General features: G+C 39.8%; 1 long non-coding RNA gene across 1 annotated transcript in view; it reads right to left on the minus strand.

Moving 5' to 3' along the window:
• The window catches only part of LOC115095812, a 389,662-nt gene extending 374,869 nt beyond the window's left edge, over positions 1 to 14,793 (minus strand). Inside the window, exon 1 of the long non-coding RNA XR_003857883.1 lies at positions 14,615 to 14,793. This is a non-coding gene — a long non-coding RNA (uncharacterized LOC115095812). The remainder of the gene's footprint in view (positions 1 to 14,614) is intronic.
• Positions 14,794 to 15,246: the final 453 nt, after the last annotated feature.

Raw genomic sequence — 15,246 nt, forward strand, 5'->3', positions numbered from 1 at the left:
ACGGGCCCGCTGTGGATAGAGCACGTTTTCTCAGGGTAGATTTTGCAGGTTGTGTGATCATTCTATTCTGGTATGCCGTTCTGGTTGGTTTGTTAGAAGAGTGTAGTTGAAGCTGGAAAGTTAGGTTGAGTGGGGAGATGTTGTGAAGGGCCTTGTGAATCATCATGCAGGTCTTGAACTGAATCCTATATTTGATGGGAAGCCAGTGGAGATGTTGGAGGATCGGGGTGATATGGTCCCTTTTTTTGGCATTGGTAAGTATTCTTGCAGTGGCATTCAGTACCATCTGGAGTGGTTTGGTAGTGTATGCTGGAAGGCCTTGCAGGAGTGAATTACAGTAATCTAATTTAGTGAGAATGATGGCCTGGAGTACTGTGCGGAAGTCCCTATAGAGTAGAAGGGGCTTTAGTTTCTTCAGCACTTGTAATTTAAAGAAGCATTCTTTTGTGGTGTTATTTATGAATTTGTTGAGGCTGAGTCTGTTGTCTAGTAGTACTCCCAGATCTCTGACTTGAGGTGCTGTGGAGTATCCTGAGGCATCTGGAGGGTTGCTGGATGTTGGCGGGGCAGATTTATCTGGTGCTATTATGAGGATTTCCGTTTTTTTGGTGTTTAGAACGAGGTTGAGGCTGGTTAGAAGATCGTTGATGGATGAGAGGCATTTTTTCCAATGATCCATGGTTTTGTGTATGGTCTCTGTGATAGGTATGAGAATTTGTATGTCATCCGCGTATAGGAAATGGGTGAGTTTGAGGTTAGTAAGCAGATGACAGAGTGGGAGAAGGTAAATGTTGAAGAGGGTGGGGGAGAGTGATGATCCTTGTGGTACCCCCATCTTGGCTTGGATGGGGTGAGATTCCATATTGTTTATCTTAACTTTGTATGATCTGTTCTCTAAGAAGGATTTAAACCAGTTAAAAGCTGCTCCAGTGATGCCGATATTTGTCAGTTGTTGTAGTAGGTTAGGGTGGTTCACGGTGTCGAAAGCTGAGGAAAGATCCAGGAGCGCGAGGAGACAAGGTTGGCCTTTTTCGAGATTGAAGATGATGGTGTCCGCTAGTGTGGCTAATAAGGATTCGGTGCTTTTTTTCTTTCGGAATCCATATTGATTATTGGTGAGGATATTGTTCTCTTCAAGGAATTCAGCAAGTTGTCTGTTGACAACTTTCTCCATAATTTTAGCTAGCATGGGGAGGTTAGCTATAGGTCTGTAGTTGGCCGGATCTGTGGTGGGAAGGTTGGGTTTTTTGAGGAGAGGTTTGAGCAGTGCTGACTTGAGTTGGTCCGGAACTTGGCCTTGGGCGAGGGAGCAGTTAATGATATTGGCAACTGGCTTGGCAATGATGTCATGGATTGAGCTCAGCAGGTTTGATGGTATATGGTCTAAGGGGTGAGAGGACGGTTTTATCTTCTTTAGGATATTCGCTATTTCTAAGGTGGACGTGGGTTCAAGAGATTCAAGGACAGCTGTGTGTGTGATGGGTTGAAAAGCGGTTGATGTAGTTGATTGCTGGTTGTGGTTGTTTGCGAGGCTTGTGTGTGGCATTAGTCCTTTGAGGGGGGCTACGAGTGCTGTGATTTTGTTGTCGAAAAAGTCGGCAAGTTCACTGGCTTTTTTTTGAGCTTGGTCGTCTGGGATGTTTGGTCCGGGGGGTTTAGTGAGGGCTGAAACATAAGAGAAGAGGGCTCTTGAATCAAATGAGAAATGGTGTATCTTTTTGGAGAAAAATTCTCTTTTTGTTTTGTTGATTTCGTTTCTGTAGGAATTGAGGCATGACTTGTAGTTGAGGAGGGTTGTCGTAGATGGGCTTTGACGCCATTGGCTTTCTTTGTTTCTAAGCTCGTGTTTACGGGACTTCAACTCTGTGGTAAACCAAGGTTTCCTGTTGTCTTTCTGCCACCTTGTAGGTGATGTTGAGCCAAGATGAGGTTGCTGAGTTAGCGTCAGTGAGGTCCAGATTTATTAGTTCTTTTGCTAGGTGTTTACTTAGTTGATCTCCTGAGCATTGTTTCCTGACTGATATGTTGATTGTTTGAGTTATTAGGGGAAGAGGCTTCTTGATCTCTAACATTGATGATATGACTCGGTGGTCGGTCCAAGGTACCGCAAGGCAGGTTGGGGTGGAGCATCAGTAAATTCATAATAAAAAAACAATGGTCTCTTTTTCCATGGTAAATCCCCTAGTTCTTCTCTCAACTGAACCAGTGTCCAACTCTAGAATTCCTTCCCTTTGAAGAACAGGATAACCTCTCTGAAGCTCCAGCATGAAACAAGGGTTGAAAAGATAGATAAGCCCCTTGTTCAAAAATAGATTTTTCAAAACAGATAACTCCAAAAATCTCTACAAAAATCTCATAGTCTCAAAATTCCAAAATCTCCAACCTCTGCTGTTGACTGGTTGCAAAGGTAAAAGATCCAGAATCCAGCCCTTCAAGATACCAGGCATTTGCCCCTCTATCAGGTAACTGGTTCAAAATCCAAAACTTCAAAAATTCTCTTCCAATACTCCAATAAACTTCCACTTCCAACTCTCCACACACCTGGATTAATCCTTGGGGACAAAAGACTCTGATCACATGCTTAGGGAGAAATTTGAATCTCTGAAACACATCCCACAAAAAGGTGTAGCAGGAGGAGGATTCCCAAAATGCAAAACCCTTCTAGATGAATACATGGCAAAATATTAGTGGCAGGCAAAGCTTGGTCACATTTAGATGATAACTTCTATGATGGAATCACAGAAAAAGTTTCTTTCTGACAACTCTCCCGGCAGAGCAGTGTTTTATAACCAATGCTGTGTTGTGGACCTGTGAACAACTAATTCAACATCAGCTAAACTTTTCAACCATTATTTTCAGTGATCTGTGGGTTCTATTTTGCAGATCTGACCAGTTTTTGAGTCAGAGATTTTTCTTAGTCTTCCAGATCTTTCCTTGACGTCAACAGTTCCATTAACTTCCATTCCTTCTGTGACTAACAGCATTCACAAAAACTTGAGGTTGGGGGGGAGGGAGGGGTTCATGTGATGCCTCCATAGTATGTGGTTGCTGATGTGGGTTGCTTCCACCTCCATCTCATTATATTTGAGCATGGGGCCCTTTATTGTGGTCAATCTAAGACCAAAGAATATCTAAAATGTCAAAAAGGTCTATCCCATGTTGTGGGGGAAAACAAGCAGTGAGTCCCAAATGATCAAGAAGGAAAATTATGGCAGAGAAGATCATGACCTTAGATGAGCAGCTCTCATAAAAGGAAGATATAGCTGACTCACCTCTCCCCGGTGAAACGGTGGAAGCAGTCAAAGCAGTAAAGAATGAAATTGCAGAAAAAGTTCACTTCAGACCAGATGCTAAATTAGAAACAGTTGTGGAATAGGTGGCTCAATTAGTGTCCACTGTTGGTGAGACTAATATACATCTTGATAACGTGCTAAAGAGAGTGGAAGAACTCAAAGACTCATTGACAGTCATGAGGCAGATGCTAGAGATACTAGACATAGTAGACAATTCTCACAAAAGAATACTAAACAAATAGGACAATTTAGAGAACAGGATCCACAGCAATATTCTCCATACTGCAATGTTCCCAGAGAAAGCCAAAAGCTCTAATGCAGTTAATATTTTGCTAGCAAACTTCCAAAAGCTCTTAACATAGCATGTACGGTAAGTGTGGAAGAATAAAATTTGATCAGGCCCGTAGGGTACTGACCATGCATCAACAGAAAACAGTTGTCTCAAGGCAGCAATTATATATCTTCATAGCTACGGGAACAAATACAAGATTATGGAGGCCAATAGGAACCTGATTCACTAATAGTTTTTCCCATAGACAGAAAATAGGAGAAAACCCTTAATGAATCTGGCCCTAAGAGCTGAGCTTTCAACTGCAAAAGATGCTGATATAGAAACCAGCCCTTTTGTTTGGAATGCTTCAACTATCTGTTCCCCAGTCATATCAGATGCAGGTGTCCTCATTAGCTGAAATAACTTTTGTACATATTCTGTTTTGTTCTGCAGTTTCAGCTGTCTGCTTCGTCTCCCACACAGTCTTCAGGCAAAACAAAGAACTGTTTCAGGGGACTTATTAACTGCTTGTTACTGACTGCCTTTAAATTTCTTGGTTGTGAAGCTCTGGAATAAATCTATATAAATTATTTTATCACATTCTTTGTTCATTTTGGTGGACATTTTCAAGTGTAATCATGCATTTGTGCCTCATAGCTAATTGGACACCTTCAGTCAGAGCTCCCTCTTGATTTCCATAAATCCCTGCCTTCTTTATTGTAGGTACAGGGAAAATTCCTGGAAGATATACAAACCACAACTTTTTTAGCTCAGTTCTTTAAGCTTCCTACTGGCCTGCATAATGTGAAGCGGTTATTTACTCTCTCATGTGGATAAAGGTGAACCAGTAGATGTACTGTATTTGGATTTTCAGAAGGCATTTCACAAAGTTCCTCATAAGAGGCTTCTAGGAAAAGTAAAAAGTCATGGGATAGATGGCGATGTTCTTTCATGGATTATAGGAAACAGAGAGTAGGATTAAATGAACAATTTTCTCAGTGGATGGGGATGGGCAGTAGAGTGCCTCAGGGATCTGTACTGGGACCCATGCTTTTCAATATATTTATAAATGATCTGGAAAGGAATACGATGAATGAGGTAATCAGATTTGCAGATGATACAAAATTATTCAGAGTAGTTAAATCACAAGCAGATTGTGATAAATTGCAGGAGGACCTTGCGAGACTGGAAGATTGGGCATCTAAAAGGCAGATGAAATTTAATGTGGACAAGTGCAAGGTAATGCATATAGAAAAAAAAAATCCATGCTGTAGTTACCTGATGTTAGATTCCATATTAGGAGCTACCACCCAGGAAAGAGATCTAGATGTTATAGTGGATAATACACTGAAATCGTTGGCTCAGTGTGCTACAGAAGTCAAAAAAGCAAACAGAATGTTAGGAATTATTAGGAAGGGAATGGTGACTAAAACGGAAAATGTCATAATGCCTCTGTATAGCTCCATGGTGAGGCCGCACCTTGAATATTGTGTACAATTCTGGTCTCCGCATCTCAAAAAAAATATAATTGCAATGGAGAAGGTACAGAGAAGGGTGACTAAAATGATAAAGGGGTTGGAACAGCTCCCCTATGAGGAAAGACTAAAGAGGTTATTTATTTTATTTATTTATTTAAACAGTTTTATATACCGACAACCGTTTGCACATCGTGTCGGTTTACAGATAACTTAAAACCAGGGTATATATAGGCATTGCCTTTACAGGGAACAAAGAACAAATAAACACAGTGGTAAAGCAAAAACTAGATAAATAGGAAGAGGAATTCAAATGGGGGAAACATAAGTTGGGAGAGGGGTATGAACAACAATATAATGGAGGGTATGAACAACAATATAATGGAAAGGGTTATGTACAGGGGTTAGGGCTATTTAGCTTGGAGAAGAGACGGCTGAGGGGGAATATGAAAGAGGTGTTTAAAATCATGAAATGTCTAGAACGGGTAAATGTGAATTGGTTATTTACTCTATCAAATAAAGAAGGACTAGGGGGCACTCCATGAAGTTAGCATGTAGCACATTTAAAACTAATCAGAGAACTTTTTTTTCACTCAACGCACAATTAAACTCTAGAATTTGTTGCCAGGGGATGTGGTTAATGCAGCTAATGTAGCTGGATTTAAAAAAGGCTTGGATAAGTTCTTGGAGGAGAAGTCCATTGCCTGCTATTAATCAAGTTGACTAAGAAAATAGCCACTGCTATTACTAGCATCAGTAGCATGGGATATACTTAGTTTTTGGGTATTGCCAGGTACTTGTAGCCTGGAAAGGTCACTGTTGGAAACAGGATGCTGTACTTGATGTACCATTGTTATGACCCAGTATGGCATGTTCTTATTTTCTTTTGTTATGTTCTAAAAGGACTAAGGGGCACTCCATGAAGTTAGGAAGTAGAACATTTAAAACAAATTGAGGAAAATGCTTTTTCACTCAGCGCACAATTAAGTTCTGGAATTTATTGCAGGAGGATGTGGCTAAGGCAGTTAGCTTTGCTGGGTTTGAAAAAGGTTTGAGCAAGATCCTGGAGGAGAAGTCCATAAACTGCTATTAGTTGTTGACTTAAGACCCAATTTTTAAGGCCCGCGCATGTAAAAAATGAGGGTTATGCACGCGGCTGGACTTTGCATGCTGCACACAATTTGAAAGGACCCAGCCACATGAGAAACCCCTGTTATGCGCAAAAGTGCCAGGCCAACAAAAAAGGATGGGCCAGGAGCCAGCCAGGATGGCAGCTATTAGGACCTGTCCTGGAGACGAGCATGCTGGCAGCCAGCCAGCACGTGGAAAATACTTCTTCTTGGGAGGAGCAGTAAGCATTAAAATAAAAAAAAATGGGAAAAGCTACAGTAGGTTTAGGGGTCAGGGAGGAGAGAGGAAGAGGGAGGGAGGAAGGATAGGGTTAGGATTAGAAAGTTCCCTCCTGGGGCAAGATGGCTGCCGCATAGCAGGACATAGGCTGTGAAGCTCCTGGGAAGCCTATCAACTTAGAACTTTACCTTTGTTTATTGCCTCTGCTAAAATGCTGCATATGAAGCAGAAGGCAAAAATCCGAGAAATTACCTCGACTCCAACTGAACCGGCAAGGCAACTCAGGATTGAAGACACCTTTGGAAGATCCATGCTGCCGTTACCGGTGGGAGGGGCCGCTGGAGATTCTGGCGGGGAGCAGCCGTGAGACTCCGGGCCTGCTGAAACATCCCTCAGCCCCAGACAACCAACAAAGCCGATTCCCCCATCAGGGCCCTTTGGAGAACGGAGGGGTGAACAACAAATAATAACGATGAAGGAGCAGCTAACTCCGAGGAAACCGATCATCATGAGAAGTGCAGCCAGAGAGCTGGATCCTTCGGAGAGCCCAGAGCTACAGGGCTCCGACGATCGGTATGAGGAGGCCCAGTGTTTGATTGGGGAGAGACGCGCTCCTGAGAAAGGAAAGGTGGAACCTAAACTGGAAGTAGTCCTGCCGACATCTTGAAATGCCTGAGGAGGTAACCTTAGAAATAGTATGGAAAGCTATTGTGACCTTAAATAAAGCCATTGCTGACTTGACCAAAACTGTTAAGGAAAATCTAATGAATGTTCAGAGTCAAGAAAGGATTTCTCAAATGGAATTGAATATAACAGAAATTGGGATCGAAGTAAAAAAAGTTAAAGAAGTTCAAGCAGAATTGATAAAATCGGACTTTGCTATGGGGAAGAAAGTGGAATATTTAGAAAATGAGCTGAGGAGGCCTAATTTAAGGTTCCTCAATTTTCCTAGAACAAAATGGATTCCCCATAAAGAACTGTTGAAAAGTAATTTCCTAAATATATTGGGTTTCACGGAAACTTCGTTACCCCAAATCTCAAAGATATTGTATTTACCATCGAAAAGAGAAGATGAAAAACAAGAGGAGAAATCAGAAGATGACTTTTCAATTATATCTGACAAGTTATTTGAGACAATGATAGAGAAAAGAGCTACGCTCTTGGTGACTTTTTCATGGCTTTCAGACAGAGATAGAATATTACAAGTATATTTTCGCAAGCAGAAAAATCTATTTTATGGGAAACATATAAGAATTTTTCCTAACATCACAAGAGCAATGCAGCAGAAAAGGAAATTGTTTCTACAGATGAGAAACAAAGTTATTTCTAGAGAAGCAAAACATTACCTAAGGTTTCCGTGCCATTGCATAATTGTGTATCAAGGTAATAGATATATATTTAATGAAATTCAGCAGTTGAGACAATATTTAGATTCCCATTCCTAATGTATTCTCAGGAGAATGTTGGAAAAAAAATGTAAACGGAGCATGTGCTATGCTTTTTCTTTTTTGTTGTAGCTAGTTACTTAGAAGTACTCTGCTTAAAAATTATCTTGCCTCCTAGATTACTTATAAGTTTGATCAGACTTTGTTACTGACTTAGGATTGAAGTAAAAGTGTCTTTCTTACACTATTTTTTCTTTTTTGTAAGTAACAGTGTCTCTATATAATAATTTGAAAATTCAATAAAAAATAAATAATTTTAAAAAAAAAGAAAGAAAGAAAGTTCCCTCCTAGTACGCTCTTTCATTGGAGTGGATGGGAGGGAACTGAGAAAAGGCCTGATTGTGTCATTGTGCGTACTTTTGAAATTTCTCCCCTCCTGCGTGCCCGAGATTCGCCAGCCGCCCGCACATGCACGCACGGATGTTCAAATCTGGCATACATGTGCACAAGGATATTGCATTTTATAACATGTGCGTGCCGACGCGTGCATGTTATAAAATGATCGTGTCCATGTGCGCATGCCGGGAACCGCGCACACATGGACATGCGCTCGCTCGTTTTAAAATCTATCTTTTTGAGAATAGCCACTACTTATTACCGGCATTGGTAGCATGGGACCCATTTAATGTTTGTGTACTTTCCAGATACTTGTATCTTGGATTGGCCACTGTTGGAGTCAGAATGCTGGGCTTGATGCTCCTTGATCTGACGAAGTATGGCAACTTCTCATGTTTTTATAAAGCAGGAGCAAAGCACATTTACAAAATGTCCATACATTGATTTCAAAATGAAGTTTCAATGTCTACGTTGAGAAAGATAATCTAACTCAGCTCTATTTTATTTTTTTATAGATAAAACTATGCACACTGGGCCTGATTTTAAAAAGCATTTACTCACTTAAAACTGGATTTTACTCGAGTAAATGCACTTTACTCGTGTAAGTGGGCTTTTGAAAATTGCTACAATATATGCCATGAATTGTCCATAGGATTTGCTCACATAAGTGCACTTTATTCAAGTAAATGGCTTTTGAAAATTGCTACAATAGTAGATACACTTATGCATGCAATTCCTTTTGAAAATTACCCCCAAAGTGAAGAAGCGCATATACTTCTACTCACATGTTTTACACAGGTAAACACATGCTTACCCATGAAAAACATTTGACTATTGATCACAAAAGATTTAAAGATGCAGAGCACACATCCATGCTTCCTTGAAAACAGGACTTTAGGCAGATGCATACTTTTCATATCATTAGCTTCATGAATTAATGTTAATCAGAATTTTAACAAGCGTGCTACAAAAATGTTTTTGGGCCTGTTAGGGACTTAGCCACTAATTCTAGTTTCTTCAGGAAAAATATGGCTGAAAAACTGAAGTATGTAGTAGTTTCCCTAATAATGTATCTATCAAAAAAGTTTTTAAAATTGGACTCTGAAAGGCCAGCTTTCAAATCTATCTGTATTACAGCATTTGCACGTTTATATGGAAGTGTGAAGATTAATGCTAGTATTTTATAAACTGTGAAGCAAGAACTGCACACTTTATAAACTACCATGTATTTCTGCACCAAAATTGCAAGCATATATTTCCAGTGCAAGAAAATGCATAATTTTTCTTCTCATATGTAAAATAGTTGTGACTGCATGAATACCCAGAATAAACATGGAGGCAAGTAGTTTATAAAGTATGCCCATGTAATTGGAAGGAATCACCAATTTGCCCATATCTCCAGCAGTTCACCCATCTATTTCACCTAGATCCTCTAGCATTTCTCCCTGAATCCTGTACCTCCCACTTAAAAGCTTCAGACAACAAACATATCTAACTTCATTTGTGTGAGCCAATTAGCAGATGTAAAAGTGTATGAGCAAGTTTAGTAATGTACAGCTTATTATCTCTTACAAAATACCAACTACCCCACATAGTTCTGAACAGCACCCCAGAATGCCCCAAGACCACCCTTTTCTTTCCCTGGTATTCTAGATGCTTATAAAAAGCATACATACATGTACATGCTACTTATGCACATATATGCTATTTTTACATGTGGAACCCCTTTTAAAATTCACTCATGAGAGTTTAAATGATTTGCTTATGGTCCCTTGTCAAAATTGTAGATGCAGAAATTAAATTCATTTCTAAGCTTCGTGCTCCGTGTCATAGCTATGTGGACTGCTAATTACTAGAATATTAATATTGTACTGTGTTTTTATGCTAAAGGAAATGCTAGTAGAGGCTTTCACAGAGTTTAAAGATTAATTTTTGGATTTTGTACTGGTAAAAAGCTGCTTCTAATCTTTTCAGTGCTGCAGAGGTTTCACTCATTGTGCCAGGAAGAGAGGCAAAGCACTGCTGCTGATTTTGATTTTTCTCTTCACTTGGGGAAGGCTAGGGTGGGAAACAGTAGTGGCAGTGCTAGTGATTATTTAGTCTCTGTCTGTCTCTACACCAGTGATGTGAGCGGTGAACATTCAGAGACTGAAGAGAGGAGTCCTACCAAGCTGTCAGTCTGATAGTGTTTAACATTTGTGTGTGTGTGTGTGTGTGTGTGGTTTCAGTCAGCACTAGTGCACACAGCACACCACACATATACTGTAAATGTGTATGTGTGTGTGTGTCTATCAAATATGACAATAATAGGAAAACAATACCCAACAATGGAAATGAACAAATCAGTCATTCAATGCACCAATCACTTCTAAATAGGTATTCTTAATTTTCTAAAGATATTAAAGGAGGTAAGTAGTAACTTTCATACTGGACTACTTATTGACAGATGTCTCTTAAGTGTCTTAATATAATCATCAATACTATATTTTTCTCCCAAGGAAATGACACCATTATGGAAATCATGAATGCTGACTCACTTTACATCAACATCCCCAACAAAGACAGATTATAAATCATCAGGAATATCATCCCACATGCTCCCACTGCTGATCTGGCCAATAAACTTTGCCTTTTTCTCTTCCCACACAACTACTTCAGATTTGAAAAGGACTTGTATCTGCAAGTCAATAGGGATGTGCAGAGGGACGCCATATGTTGCATTTGTGATTCGGATTCGTCGGGGAGCAGATACGTTGCATTCGGCCGTATGGCTCCCCGATGCGTTAATACGGCGATTTCTATTCATGTCCCAGCTAAAATTAAAATTAACTACAACCCTCAACCCTCCTGACCCCCCCAAGACATACCAAAACTCCCTGGTGGTCCAGCGGAGAGTCCGGGAGCCATTCCCTGCACTCACACCCTCGGTGCCGGTTTCATCATGGCACCGATAGCCTTTGTCACAGGGGCTACCGGTGCCATTGGTCAGCCCCTGTCACATGGTCATCGGCGCCATCTTGTGCTCCTACCATGTGACAGGGGCTGACCAATGGCACCGGTAGCCCCTGTGACATAGTTTATTTATTTATTTATTTTGCTATACCGGCTTTCATGACAGGAATCATATCAAACTAGTTTACATTTAACAATGTGTGTAAGGTAGAGAGAACTCAAACCACAATAACAAGAGCATGGTTAAGAGTGTGAAATAGTTACAATAAAACAGGGAGGTAAATAACTTGGATCTGGAAAAGAAAAAAGGGGGGAGATAACTGAGCAGTAAACTATTTACAGTGTAGCAAAATCAATTCCAATGTAATATTTACAGGGTAGCAGAATAGATTCCAATATAGTATAACTGTATAGCGAATGACATTAATCACACAGTAATGGAGATGACGGAGAAGTTAGTATGGGCAAAGGCTATTGGCGCCATTTTGAGTACTGGCATTGGATGGCCGGCGTGCAGGAGGTCGCTCCGAGACCCCCGTTGGATCCCCAGGGACTTTTGGCCAGCTTGGGGGGCCTCCTTACCCCCACAAGACTTGCCAAAAGTCCAGCATGGGTCCAAGAGCGACCTCCTGCACGCCGGCCATCTGATGCCAGTACTCAAAATGGCGCCGATCGCCTTTGCCCTCACTTTGTCAAAGGTACCGACGGTCAGTACCTGCGTGCAAATTCTATAAAATCGGGCATAGATTTATTCGTGCTGGGTTGAGTGAACAAATCTGTGCCCTCGTGCAGGTTTTAAAATCTGTCCTTTTATGTTCATTTTATGTGGTCCTGCTCCAGATCCTTCCACAGTAAACATCGAATAGATATATTTTTTAAGCAATTTTGCGTTTCCCTCATCAGTCTCCACATATTACTCCCCTTCGCCTCTGAGTCTCACAATGCCATTCTTGCACTTCCTTCTGTCACTATCATATGTAAAAAAAAGTAGTTTCCTCATTTTAAGATATTTGCTATATTTTCTTCCATTTAAATTTTTACATTACTGACTTTTATTTAAGATGTATCTGTAGGCTTTACCCCCTTTTAGATTTAAAGGATATGAAACTTTGGGTGCATGCCTTCATGATTTCTGCACTGGACTATTGTAACTCCCTTTTGATTGGAGTTCATAATACTCAGCTAAATTGAAAACACCACAGGAAGATTAATATATGGACTTCAGAAATATGATCACATGCCTTTATTTATTTGGAAAGTATTTATATCCCACACCCTCCAAAGTTTGGGATGGGTTACAAAGGCACATACATAATAAAATTAAAGCATGAGATTAAAGTCAAAGTTAAAACACTACATAAAATATAATAAAATCAGTATTAATAGAGGAATACAATTTCAAACAAAACAAAATATTACAAATTAGCAAATTTATTTAATGTATTTTGCTGCATTCAGGTTTCATCTTATAACAATTAATGATTTCTGTAAGGCACCAAGCTGCATTAGAAACAACAATAAATCCTTTGGAACAGGCACAATGGCATTACAATACAATTATATTGCTTGCCTCTTGTATATGTAGTAGATCAAGTTTAAAATATTATGCTTAGCATTACAAGCTCTGTCATCTGGTCTTCCAATGTATTTATTTAAGCTGTTAATTTCTTATTCCCCTATGTGCACTCTTCAATATTTTCCTAAGCACCATATTCCCCATATTCCCCATATTCCACCTTTGTCAGTTATCCAATTAGATTCCACTAGGGAAACTTCTTTTAGTTACCAAGCACCATTTCTTTAAAATTCTCTTTCTCCAGATATTCATACTTTAATAGATTATTTAAAAATCAGGAAAGCACTGAAAACATGTTTTTTTACTCAGGCTTTTGGTAATCATTAAGACTAAAGGCAATGGTTTCATTTATTTTCTGTTTTGTCTTTGCAGATTGTGAATTTATAGTTTTTATTTATGTTAGAACCAACTTGGTTTTGTGTATATATTTGTTTGTTGATCTGACTGATTGTGAGTTTACTTTCGATTATCTTAATTTTGTAATTTTATTTTGGATTTTATGGATGCATTTTTATTGAATTGCCACCTGAGTAACATGCTTTACAGGTGGGGTATGAAGTTTTAATAAATTAAATGAGCACCAGAGGCTGGGGGGATGTTGTACGGATGTAGCACGGAGTGGCAGTTACTACCATAGGAAACTTGCTGGGCAGACTGGATGAACCATTTGGTCTTTTTCTGCCATCATTGCTATGTTAGTATGGAACTTCTATGTGAGGGCACTAAGCAGTACTTCCATTTAGGAGTGCACATTTCTTGCTACATCAGCAGTAAGTCTTGTACATAAAAAATGTATGTTGGAATACAGGCAGAAAGATGCTTCCAGCTGAACGAACCTTTCTGCATCTACCTGTAAGGATCCTATATTCAGATGCTCAGATTTTTTTTTTTTAATATCTGCCCCAGTGTGCATGCAGAGCAAGCAAACTCATAGCAGTCTAAATTTGTGGACTGCTTACTAAAGGTTTGTTCTCATTTTGTATCTATGGGGAAAAAATGCTTATTAAGTAGGATACAGTATTATTTTCTACCTCTGTCTTGCACTGGGAAAAATAATGATAGTTCTCCCCATTGACTTGATTTAGGGAAGTTAATGATTCTCTATAACATTGATCTGAACTAGAAAAGATCTCAATATCTCTCCTGTTGATTTGCATTGGTAAAAACATCATTTCCTCTGTCATTGATTTGCAAAGTTAAGACAGCTGAGACATGTTTTATTTATTAGGTTAGGTTGCATTAGGCATGAATAAAATATAAACACTGAGCCTCATAATTTTTTTTTCTCGAAAGTGTAAAAGTCACTGACAGGTGTTAAAAACTATTAAATTATCTTAATAAATCCACAAATGCCTGGAAATTCACAATGAAGGTATCACTCAGTAGTCACAATGGTATTACTTTACATTGCTCTTTGCATTGAATTGTTCAGAATATTGAGGCACCATGTGTGAACTTTTAGACTTTTATGAAATTGCCAAACACTCCAGTAATTGTTTCAACAAATATTTTATTTTACAAATTCAGCTTTCAAAGCATACATCAAGATGAATTTTTGAGACGAAAACTATTAGTAGAGAAATAATTACAAAAAGCAACAAGAGATAGAATCAAAATCAATCTATGTGCTTTGCTTGTCCAGTCCTCAATTATAAGAAGGTCAAGTCACAAAGCAAAGAAAATGAAATCCTATATAAACAGAGCTAATCAGTCCCAAAAGGAAGCACACTAATCTAAAAAGTAGAGAGATTACTTAGTTCCTACATCCTGAGGGAGAGGAGAAGAGGAGAACAAGTCTGGTCTTCATATATTATTGGAAGGGTTTTAAACTCCATTCCCCAAGAACCACAATCAGGCCTGGTTTTCAGGATAGCCCCAATGAATATGTGTAACAGAAAGGAAAAAACAAGATTTACCTGCTTGGAGAGGGCATCCTCTGCTCACGCATAGAAGCCTGTCCTGAGCTGGCTAGTGGCAGGGCAGACTGAGTGGTAGCCTAGAAAGGGAAGGGCACAGCCACCTGTTTTTGTTTTCCCTCCCAGGGAAGTGCCTGCTGAGATAGAGGCTCTGGCTGGGGCCAGGAGTGGCCGAGGGAGTCTGCTTCATTGCCTCCCATGGCTCAAAAAAAAAAAAAAAAAAAAGGGAGGAAGTTCAAGCGCTCAGCTGCAGCCAGGCCCCCAGGAGTGCTTTCACTAGCTCCTGCAACTCCCAGCAGGGCCTGACTTCTAGTGGAAGGGGAGAGGCAAGCGGTGCGGTCGTTTGGCTGCCGCTGCCTTCCCAACTACAGCAGCAGCATTGGGACATTCGAGCTGCTGCACTGTCAATGGAAAATGTGCAGCCATGGTACCAGAAGCTTTGGGGACGTTCCTGGTGTCAAAAACAAGGGTAAGGTCCGGTCCGGCGGTTAAGCCAGTAAGATGTTACTTCCAGGACGGTGGCAGTGCCAACAATATTAAAAAAAAAAAAAAATCCAAAACATGTAAAAACTAATCAAATAAATGTCAGAGGGCATGATCCTAGGATTAAGCGATTCTATATAAAAACCTCA

The sequence above is a fragment of the Rhinatrema bivittatum genome, chromosome 7 (assembly GCF_901001135.1).
Source record: "Rhinatrema bivittatum chromosome 7, aRhiBiv1.1, whole genome shotgun sequence".
In the NCBI taxonomy this organism is placed as follows: domain Eukaryota; kingdom Metazoa; phylum Chordata; class Amphibia; order Gymnophiona; family Rhinatrematidae; genus Rhinatrema; species Rhinatrema bivittatum.